This window comes from Musa acuminata, chromosome BXJ1-9, assembly GCF_036884655.1.
Source record: "Musa acuminata AAA Group cultivar baxijiao chromosome BXJ1-9, Cavendish_Baxijiao_AAA, whole genome shotgun sequence".
Lineage (NCBI taxonomy): Eukaryota > Viridiplantae > Streptophyta > Magnoliopsida > Zingiberales > Musaceae > Musa > Musa acuminata.
In genome coordinates, this window is record NC_088335.1 from 23362558 (window position 1) to 23374736 (window position 12179).

Consider the following 12179-nt stretch of genomic DNA (forward strand, 5'->3'; position numbering starts at 1 on the left):
TTCTCTAATGAGCACTTGTACTATATCTCTAGTGTCTCTACACAAGCAGCTATGAGACCAGCTGCATCCATTATATGGATTGGTATATAGCACACCAGTCTGTTCGGTTATCTCGATGTCTCTCTTGAGTAACATATGACTGGGATTATTTAGGATCTGTGTTTAAAAGCGAATCAGTCTCATTATCGTGATCTCATCATGATCTGATTCCCATTGTACAAATTCAAGGACATCACAATATATATATTCATATATGCGACAAATAATATAAAGTGATAAATGCCAAAATATAATAAGCAAAAAGATTGCGTATCAAGTCACATGTGCCATCACTCACGTGATTGGCTTGTAGAGCACATATGATTAGCAAACTTCCACTTGACCTAAAGTCAATCACCTATATGTCTGATCCTCATCAGACTCCTATGATGCTCAAAGATAATATGAGATAATGATTTTGTCAATAGATCTACAATATTATCTTCAGATAGAACTCTTTCCACTACTACATCTCCTTGGGTTACGATCTCTCCAACAAGTTGGAACCTCCTCAGAACACTTCTGACGAGACCCGGGTTTCTTTATTTGAGTAATCGCCCCATAGTTATCGTAATATAAGAGAATTAGCTCCTCACTACCTAGCACAATTCTCAGATCTATAGTAGTATCTTCATCCAGACTCTCTCTTTTGCTGCCTCTACTACAGCAATATACTCTGCCTTTGTGGTTGAGTCAATAGTAGTATCTTTCTTGAAACTTTTCTAGCACACTGCTCCTTTATTTAAGGTGTACACATACCCCGAATTCGACTTGTTATCATCAACATCGGATTGAAAACTTGAGTCCAAGTAGGCTACAACCCTAAGGCTACTACCTCCATATACTAGTAAAAGATCCTTAGTCCTTCTCAAGTACTTAAGGATACACTTTACTACTTTCCAATGCTCCAAGCTTGGATCCGCCTGATACCTACTCATGATACTCAGAGCATACGCTATATCAGGCATGGTATATAGGATGACATACATGATATACCCTATAGTTGAGGCATAATGTATCATATCCATGTTCGCCCTTTCTTTAGGAGTCTTTGGGGACATACTCCTAGAAAGCGATATCCCATGTCTTATCGATATAAGACATCTCTTGGAATTTTTTATGCCAAACTTTTTGACAATGGTGTCTATATACTTGGATTGGGACAAGCCAAGCATCCTCTTGGATCTATCTCTATAGATCCAAATCCCCAAGATATAGGATGCTTCCCCTAAGTCCTTCATAGAGAAGTGTCTAGATAACTAAGCCTTTACTGTGGACAGTTGTCACGCCCCCCCGAATTATCACATTCGGGAAGTGTGACCCTGTCTAAAATTAATAATATTATAATTCATCATCAATTCAATCCAGGATCCAATCTAACAATTTGAGGATACTAAGAATCATTCAAAAATCAATATTCACAATTCATAAACATGTACGTTACATAAATCATAATCCACTTCACTTAGAGATTCACAAAATCCAAAGGCAACTCAACTAAACATCAACCACAACACAAATCCATGAACATAGAAGTATATACAATCACAAAAAGATAATTATTTACCATGAGTTCTTATCCTTATACAACTTAAACTTATCATTCCATATACATGAGCGGTCCTTTAAACTTTTACAACACATAAGTATCAACAGATCCTTAACATTATATCAGAAGTAAAGTTTACTATACAACAAAAACCATCATCCAACAAAATTAGCTCAAAAATCTTCTAGCCTTTCACTGCTTTAACCCAATTCTAGCTTTTCAGTGCGTGACAAGCTACCCTGAAAAATTTATATAGCAACGGGGTGAGCATAAAGAGCTCAGCAAGCGTCTAACATATCCATGGCGATAGGAGAAGTTTAAGCAGGCTTAGTATCAAGTTACAAAAGTAAAAATACAAGTGTTCATTTGAAGTCATCTCATTTGATATAAAATCACAAAGGTTTACCTCGTTCAAAAATAGGCATTAGACATAACAATAGGAGAAAGGAAATTGGAGCATTTCATTGGCAAAAGAAGCATTTAGGCATGTATCAAATGGCACATGAAGCATTTAGGCGCATATCAAAGGCATAAGAATGTTTGGGGGCATAATAATGATAAAGGAAACACTTCAAAGTATAACAAGTAAATCGAATAATAAACACAAGCTGTATATCATTTTTGATGTAGCATGCATTCCATTTTTATCCAAAGCATAATATGAACTCATAAACAAAGCTTTGGATATCATATCAATAAACATAGAGGGCGCTGTGGGACCATATACATAATGTGATTCATCCATTTCTGGATGACCACCAAGCATAAGTCTCCCACGTCTGGGAGCTCCATCCACCCACGTCTGAGTGAAGTCAATGGGGCCGGCAGAGCAATCGCGGGCTCTAAGCATAACTCCCTTTACCATTTCTAGCAAAGGTTCACAATATCCCACAAGACACCAGAGTACAAAAGGGTAGTATGAACAATAACATTGACACATATCAGAAGCACATGCGGAACAACGAAGATATGCATGTGCCTTTATCAAACAAGGAAATGCAAACAAAGCATTACATAATAAATTTCAGTTATACAATAATTTTAGGATGAACAATACAAGAACTTCAAAGGACTAATATAAAGCTCAATTGAAGAAGAATTTAGCAGAAATCATATTTCCAATAGGATGAAAATTGAATAGGCAAAACCCAACAAAGTTTTCAATTCTGATAGAATTTGAATGGTACATTTCTTGAATTGTTTGAGTGATCAAGCATGCTCCAAATCACTAAAAATAGATGTCATTGGAAAGCTGTATCAATCTATTTTCGGATGAACTCAGATTTATAATTTTTTGAGTTCTTAACAGGAAGTTACAACAAATAGAGTAAAGGAAGGTCAGAATTGATCATCTCTGTTTTGCAGAATTGATAGTGTCAATTTAAACAGATGTTTCAGAAGGCAAACATACTTCAAAATTACTAAATTATATGTCAAAAGAAAGATATGCGAATCTAATTTCAAAAAAACCAAGCATTGTATAATTCAGAATTTTCTCTAGAGAGTTATGAGCAATTTAGTAACAGAAGGTCAGATATTTCAGTCCCTATTTTGCAGAATCTGTAGGGTTAATTGAAACAGAAGTCTTAGTAGGCATTTAAACTCCAAATCATTCAATATTAGTGTCAAAATAAAGATATTTGAGTTTACTTTCAAATGAATTAGTTTTGCCTAAATCAGAGTTTAGTGCTAAAAGTTAGATCCAAAATAATGTATAGAATTCAGATTACCAAAAAATTTCAGATTCATGGCTTTGTATCAAAAGGAAAGAACGGTTTGGTACTAAGCTGAAATCTTTTGAATTATGTAGAGTTAAAAAGAAAACAGAGATTAGAAATTCTGTAGGAAGAGGTTAGGACACTTGCCTTAGATGAGTTTGATTCCCAAATATAGGGAGTTGATGCAAAACCTCAAACAAAGTTTCCTCTTCTTCTTCTCCTTCTTCTTCTTCTTCTTCTTCTTCTTCTCTTCTTCTTCTTCTCCTCAAACTAACGTTGGCTGAAAAGTTTCTTTTTAATGGTGCCTTAAATTACTTAGGTTTGGCTCATGCTAAAATAGTGAGGTGGCAAGCATGCATGAGGGTTTAGGTGTCAACTTTAGAATAAATGCTAAGTGGCTCATCCTTGTTAATGACACATGTCCTCCATTTTATTTTATTTTTTTTATTTACTCAATTCTGAATATTCTATAAATCATCTTAAATTTTTAATATTTACTCTTAGGTCCTTAGCCATAAACTTTAATATAATATTATTTAATAAAAAAATTATTAAATAATCCTCATATTTACAAACAAGCATTTACTAATTTTTTTTTTTTTAAATGGGGGATGTTACACTCTCTCTCCCCTCCTTAAAAGAAAATTTAGTCCTCTAAATTTGTCATACCTCTTTCGGCGAGAAGATGAGGATAAGCTTTCTTCATTTCTTCCTCTAGCTCCCAAGTCGTTTCATTTGTAGAATGATGCTTCCAAATTACTTTAACCAGAGTAATGATTCTATTTCCTAAGATCTTCTCTTTTTTATCAATAATCCGAATGGGCTCTTCCTTGTAAAATAAGTCTTTCTCAATCACAATTGGCTCATACTCAATGACATGAGAGGGATCAGGTATATACTTTCTGAGCATTGACACATGAAATATATCATGAATATGACACATCGATGGTGGTAAGGCAATCTTATAAGCGATAGAGCCAATTCTTTCAAGGATCTCAAAAGGTCCAATGAACCTTGGGTTTAACTTTCCTTTCTTTCCAAATCTTGCAACGCCTTTGGAAGGGGAGACCTTTAGGAATACAAAATCCCCTACTTGGAACTCGATATCTCGTCTTCTGTTATCAGCATAGCTCTTTTGCCGACTCTGAGCAGCATTTAGCCTTTTTATGATAACCTGAATCTTTTCAGTAGTCTCTTGTACTTTATCTGGTGCTAACAACTTTCTATCACCAACTTCCTCCCAACATATAGGCGTTCTGCATTTTCGCCCATACAATGCCTCATAAGGAGCCATCTGAATGCTCGAATGGTAACTATTATTGTAAGTGAACTCAATAAGAGAAATATCTTTATCCCATTCATCTCTCCAATCCATAACATAGGCTCTAAGCAAATCCTCAAGTACTTGAATTGTTCTTTCAGATTGACCATCGGTTTGAGGGTGATAGGCAGTGCTAAACTTTACTTTGGTGCCCATAGAATCTTGTAATCTCCTCCACAATCTAGAAAGAAATCTGGAGTCTCTACCTGAGATAATCTCCTTCGGGACACCATGAAGTCTTACTATTTCATCAACATACAAATCTGCAAGCTTATCAAGAGAATAAGTCATATTGATTGGTAAGAAATGTGCAGATTTGGTTAACCTATCAACAATGACCCAAATAGCATCGTACTTTCTAGAGGTTCTGGGTAGTCCTGAAACAAAGTCTATAGTAATGCATTCCCATTTCCATTCAGGAATATCTAAGGGCTGTAACAAACCTCCAGGTCTCTGGTGTTCTGCTTTGATTTGCTGACAAGTCAAACACCTTGAAACATATATTGCAATCTCCTTCTTCATGCCTTTCCACCAATAATGACTTTGGAGATCTCTGTACATTTTTGTGCTACAAGAATGCATAGTGTACTTTGAATTGTGACCTTCGTTCAAGATTTGGTTCTTGATATCTGAGTCATTTGGAACACATATTCTATCCCCAAATCTCAATAGGCTATCATCTGAAATTTAAAAATTCAACTTCAATCCATTTTCAACTTCATTCCTCAAGTATATTAAATGTGGATCTCGTAGTTGTTCTTCTTTAATTTGTTGAATGAGATCAATTTGCACCTGGATAGAGGCCATCAACATTATTGAGTCTTGCCCTTTCCTTATTACATTCGAATCATAATTTCTTTCTAATAGCTTCCATTGCTTCACAACCAGACTAGCCATAAAACTTGTAGATTTTCTACTGAGTGCATCAGCTACAACATTTGCTTTACCTGGGTGATAACGGATGGTACAATCATAATCCTTTAGAAGTTCTATCCATCTTCGTTGTCTCATATTTAACTCCTTCTGTGTAAAAATGTACTTTAAACTCTTGTGATCAGTAAAGATATCAAATGTCCGCCCATACAAGTAATGTCTCCAAATCTTTAGAGCAAAGATGATTGCTGCCAATTCCAAATCATGAGTTGGATAATTCAATTCATAATTCTTTAGCTGCCTTGAAGCATAATCAATTACTTTCCCTTCTTGCATCAAAACACATCCAAGGCCCTTTCTTGAAGCATCAGTATAAACTACAAATCCTTCATTACCACTCGGAATAGTGAGAATAGGGGCACTAGTTAATCTTCTTTTTAATTCTTGGAAACATTTCTCACAATCACCACTCCATTCAAATTTCACATTCTTTTGAGTCAGTTTGGTAAGGGGATGAGCAATTTGAGAAAATCCCTCCATAAATCTCCTATAATAACCTGCCATGCCCAAGAAACTTCTAATTTCTATTACATTTGTTGGCACTTCCCAGTTAACTACTGTTTCCACCTTCTTTGGATCAACAGATATGCCCCTTCCTGAAATCATGTGGCCTAAGAAAGCAATTTCCTTCAACCAAAATTCACATTTGCTGAACTTTGTATACAGCTTCTTTTCTCTTAGTATAGATAATACATCTCTCAAGTGTTTATCATGCTCTTGATTACTCCTTGAATATACTAATATGTCATCAATGAATACAATTACACAATCATCTAAGAGTGGTTGAAATATTCTATTCATCAGTTCCATAAAAGCTGCAAGAGCATTAGTCAAGCCGAAAGGCATTACTAAAAATTCGTAGTGACCATATCGAGTCCTAAAGGCTGTTTTTGGAATATTCTCCTTCTTGACCTTCAACTGATAGTAACCTGATCTTAGATCAATCTTGGAGAATACTTGTGCACCATGCAATTGATCAAACAAGTCATCAATCCTGGGTAGGGGATACTTGTTTTTCATGGTCACTTGATTCAACTGTCTATAATCAATACAAAGCCTCAATGTCCCATCCTTCTTCTTAACTAATAGCACTGGAGCACCCCACGGTGAGACACTGGGTCGAATGAAACCCTTATCTAACAACTCTTGTATTTGCTTCTTCAATTCCTCGAACTCGAGTGGTGCCATTCTGTAGGGAGGCTTAGATATTGGGGCTATCCCGGGGACCAAATCAATAGCAAATTCTCCCTCTCTATCTGGAGGTAAACTAGGCAATTCATCTGGAAATACATCAGGGAACTCTTTGACCACTGTAATTTCATTTAGGTGAGTTTCTTGATTTGAATGCTCCTTTACACACATAATATAACAAAAACAACCCTTCTGTATAAGACGATAAGCTTGAAGTATTGATATCAAGCAAGGAGGCAAATCATGCCTAATACCCTCAAAGTAAAATATAGGCTGATCTGGTATGCAGAAAGTAATTATTTTTGTATAGCAATCAATACTAGCATGATAGGAAGATAGCCAATTCATGCCAAGTATAATATCAAAACCTTGGATTTCTAGGAGTATCAAATCAGCAAGGAGTTCCATGTTCTCCAATAGAAATCAAACAAGATGGATAAACCAGATTTGTAGTCAAGGAATCCCCAACAGCAGTAGTTACGTGTAGCAAATAATCCAGTGGTTTAGGTTGAATGCCCAAGTGACAAGCAAAATATTGTGAAACAAAAGACAAGTTGAAGCCAGGATCAAACAAAACTTTTGCATTTCTATTAGAAACATGTAGAATACCTTCAACCACTGATTTAGAGGCTCTAGAATCTTGTTCTGTGATAGCATATACTCTAGCATGGGCTGTCGGCTTAGGGAGTAGTGGCTCTTTCTTCTTGTTTAGTGGGCAGTCTCTGACTTTATGATCTAACTTTCCACAGGCAAAACAGGCTCCAGTCACCCGAAAACACTCACTTGTTTCATGATTACGTCCACATTTTGTACACGATAGAGTTCTTTGTGATGGAGTTCCTTTCTCAAATCTAGGTACTTTTACCTTCTCGTTACTTCTTTCTGCTTCATTTCCTCTCTTACTTTTACCAACAAACTTATCCTTGCTATTCTTGTCCCTGATTTCTTGGATCTCCTCCAAGTCTTTTTCAAGTATGAAAGCTCTTTCTACTACATCAATGTATACTTGGAGTTTTAAAACTGATATCCGACTTCTTATTGCTGGCCTTAATCCTCTTTCAAATCTTCTTGCTTTCCTATATTCATCATCAATCATATGTGTGGCAAATCTAGAGAGCTCGGTGAATTTCGACTCATATTTGGCTACTATCAAATTTCCCTGGATAAGATTCAAGAACTCCAATTCTTTCTGCTCTCTGATACAATCTGGAAAATATTTATCATTGAACTTTTCTGTAAATACCTTCCAAGTGATTGGCTCTTGTCGAGCTTCAGAAATCCTCTTCATGGTTCGCCACCAGTGCTCAGCCTCTCCTTCTAGCATGAAGGTAGCAAGAGAAACCTTCTTATCATCTGGGCAATTTAAAACATCAAATATTTTCTCCATCCGCATCATCCATTGTTCTGCTACCATTGGATCAGGCTCACCACTAAAACTGGGAGGACTAAGCTTCTTAAACTGTTCAATTCCCAACCCAGTCTGGTTTGAATTCCCAACTTCATCATTTCTTCCTTGTCGGACTTGTTGTTGCATTACTTGTGTCATCGCCTCTAGAGTTTTCATAATTCCACTCAATTGATCAGAAGTAGATGCAACAGGAGAACCAGATAACCTCGTCATCCTTGCTTCCTAAAAATAACAAAAGAAAACTTTTGATCAGTCTCTAAATAGAAATCACTAAACCTCAAAATTTATTACACATCTAGCATATCAAAATTCTTAGAAATCCTCAAACCATGCTCTGATACCAACTCTGTCATGCCCCCCCGAATTATCACATTCAGGAAGTGTGACCCTGTCTAAAATCAATAATATTATAATTCATCATCAATTCAATCCAGGATCCAATCTAACAATTTGAGGATACTAAGAATCATTCAAAAATCAATATTCACAATTCATAAATATGTACGTTACATAAATCATAATCCACTTCACTTAGAGATTCATAAAATCCAAAGGCAACTCAACTAAATATCAACCACAACACAAATCCATGAACATAGAAGTATATACATGTTAGGATCGAGAGCACTAAGAGGGGGGGGGTGAATTAGTGCAGCGGAAATCTTTTAGCGATTAAAATCGAAAGCTGCGTTTGTTCGATAAGAACTGTTTCGATGCAAAAGCCGATTCTAAGAATACTTATGATTAAGTGCAGTTTATGTCTAAACACAGTTTGCGTCTAAGCGCAGTTTACGTAGTTTGCGTCTAAATGCAGTTTGCGTCTAAATGCAGATTGTGTCTAAGCGCAGTTTGCGTCTAAGATCAGATTGCGTCTAAGTGCGGTGCAGTTTGCGTCTAAACGCAGTTTTAAGTCTAAACACAGTTTTACGTCTAAACGTAGTTTTACGTCTAAACGCAGTTTGCGTCTAAACGCAGTTTTACGTCTAAACGCAGTTTGCATCTAAACGTAGTTTTATGTCTAAACGTAGTTTTACGTTTAAAAGTAGTTTACGTCTAAAACACAGTTTTAAAGGGATCTGAACTTAGAAACTTCGTTCGTAAAAGCGCAGAAGACAGTTTTGCAGAATCAAAACGTAAACGTAAACTGTAACGTATGAAAACACCGATTTATGTCTGAATGCAGATTCGGAAAGATCAGCACTTAGAAACTTGTTCGTAAAGGCGCAGAGAGCAGTAGCTATGTAGGAGGTTTGCAGTAATGATAAAGTGCTCAAAATAAACGCAAACCAGAGATTTAGAGTGGTTCGGTCAGTCTTGACCTACTCCACTTTTGGCTTCCTCCACCGACGAGGTCACCGACGTCAACTAGAAGCCTTCCTTCAATAGGCAAAGGCCAACTACCCTCTTACAGATTCACTCCTTTTGACGGGCTTAGGAGACAACCCTTACAGAAGTTTTCTCTCCTCTCTTTACAACTCAAACTTGAAGAATAGAAAGAGGAGAACTAGCAGTTTTGAGCTCTAAGAAACACAGAAAGATAGCAAGATTTCGAGTGTGTGTTCTGTGCTTTCAGTGCTGAATGGGTGGGGTATTTATAGGCCCCAACCCAGTTCAAATTTGGAGCTCAAAACGATCAAATCCCGGAATTCCGGGATCAGGCGGTTGCACCTCCTGACTGGAGAGGTTGCACCGCCTGGTAGAGCTCGAGGACTGAGCCCAGGCGGTTGCACCTCTCTGTCAGGGGCGGTTGCACCACCTGAGTCTGGCTCGGAGACTGAGCCCTAGGCGGTGCCACCTCTTGACTGAGGTGGTTGCACCTCTCTGCCAAAGCTCGAAGACCGAGCTCAGGCAGTGCCACCTCTCTGTCAGGGAGGTTGCACCGCCCAGTCTAGCTCGAAGACTGAGCTCAGGCAGTGCCACCTCCTGGCTGGGGCGGTTGCACCGCCCAGTCTCGCTGGGAGGTTTAGCCCAGGCGGTGCCACCTCCTGGTCTAGGCGGTTGCACCTCCTGGTGCAATCAGGGTCCGAATGGTTAGCTCAATTCGGCCCAATTTTAGTCTTTCAGGGGCCCAATTGCCCCAAGATTAAGCTAATGGGATCACCTCCCATTTTCCAACTTAATCAATGTGCTAACTATGATTAGATCTAAGACAATTTCTGCAGCTTTGCTTCGGTGTGTCAATCGCTTCTTCCGGCGAGTTTCCGACGAACTTCCGTCGATCATCCGATGAACCCTCGGTGATGCTCCTGCGGACTTCTGGCAAACTCCTGGACTTTGCGATGATCCACTTGGCGAGTTCCGATGAGCTTCGCTTGGCAAGCTTCTGGACTTCTCGGATCTGTTTTCGCAGAACCTCCGACGACCGTCCGAACTTCCGTCGAACTATCGAACTCCCAACGTGATCATGAACTTGACTCCGGCGCAACTCCTGCTGCTTGTCTAACTTTCATCGTAGTTAATCCTGCATACTCAAAATAAAACTTCGATCGAGACAATTAATCCTAAGCGATTAACCAAGTTGTCCGGCATGTCATTGGTCCCTCGACGCTTCATCCGATTCTTCGGCGCATCGTCCTTTCCTGCGGCCTATTGCCCAATCGGCCAGTTGGCTCCGCAACTCCGATATCCTTGGCACAATACCCGCTCTTCTTGGCCCGATGCCCGAGTCCACGGCCCGAAGCCTTCTGTCGGTACGTCAACCGATCCACCGGCCCGACGTCCAATCTTCTGACATGTTCCTCCGGCACAATATGATATTCCTGCTTTAATTGTCTCATCCTGATCAAAGCATCCTATGTCACTCAAAACGCAGATTAAATCATAAACATATATCAAGTAGTTTCATCATCAAAATACGAGATTCAAAAATCTCCCCCTTTTTGATGATGACAACTACTTGATGACGGAGCTAATCTTAACTCCCGGAGTTTAAACAAACTCCCCCTATCAATATGCCATATTGATAGAACCTTGAATTCAAACTGAATTCAAGTCATTGCAATATTCATTATGAATACTTGCAACACGTCAACATGAACATATGCATAAACTTATGCATCACATGTCATGTCATCAACATACTTTCATCAACATACTTCTCCCCCTTTGTCATCAACAAAAAGGAGAAGTATCACAATCAAGTGTTTGTGATATTGGTTCAACTCATTGCATGAAAAACATAATATCAAGTTTTATCATCATACAATTTTGCTGGAAAATATAGCAAGTGTTGAATCATGCTTAGAATATTCAAGCTATCAAGTTTTAGATATGCAAGTTTTATAGCATACAAGATAGCACTTGGTATGAAAATTAGAGATGTTCAAGATAGCAAGTTCTACATCATGCAAGCTAGCAAATTAGAGATGTTCAAGAAGGCAACTCTTGCTTCTTGAAATATGAAAATTTTGTCCACTTTGCTAGATGCGCAAGTTAGCATGTTTTGCTTCTTGAGATAGGCAAGATAGCACCTTTGTTCTTTTTGTTTCTTAAGATGTTCAAGATAGCAATTTCTTCTCTTTTGAGAAGTGAAAATTTGCTTTCTTCTTGAATTGTGCATGCAAGTTATCTCCTCCTTAGTCATTGTCAAAAAGAAGGGAAAACCCTTTCTGTCAATTTATAAATCATGACAAAGGTGAGTAATCATTTTTATTTCAAAATTCCATAATTGAGATAAACCTTGAATTCAAATCAAGGTAATTTTAATCAAGGTTCATATCATATGCAATACATTACGTAGAAAGTATAAGTATTGCATGCATCATTTTAGCAACAAATCGTAGCATTTCATCACATGGCAAGATATCATCAAGTAGAATTATGATGCAAGTTCTTGATATCTTAACATGATGAAAATTCAAATATGGCACTTATAGTATCAATTCATATATTTCTCCCCCTTTATCATCAACAAAAGGAGAAGTAGCTCTAGCTATTTTAAAAGATATGCAAGTTTTTATAACATGAAGCTATATTTTCATCACAACATATAAGCACAAAAGCATAGCAAGATTCTTAGGT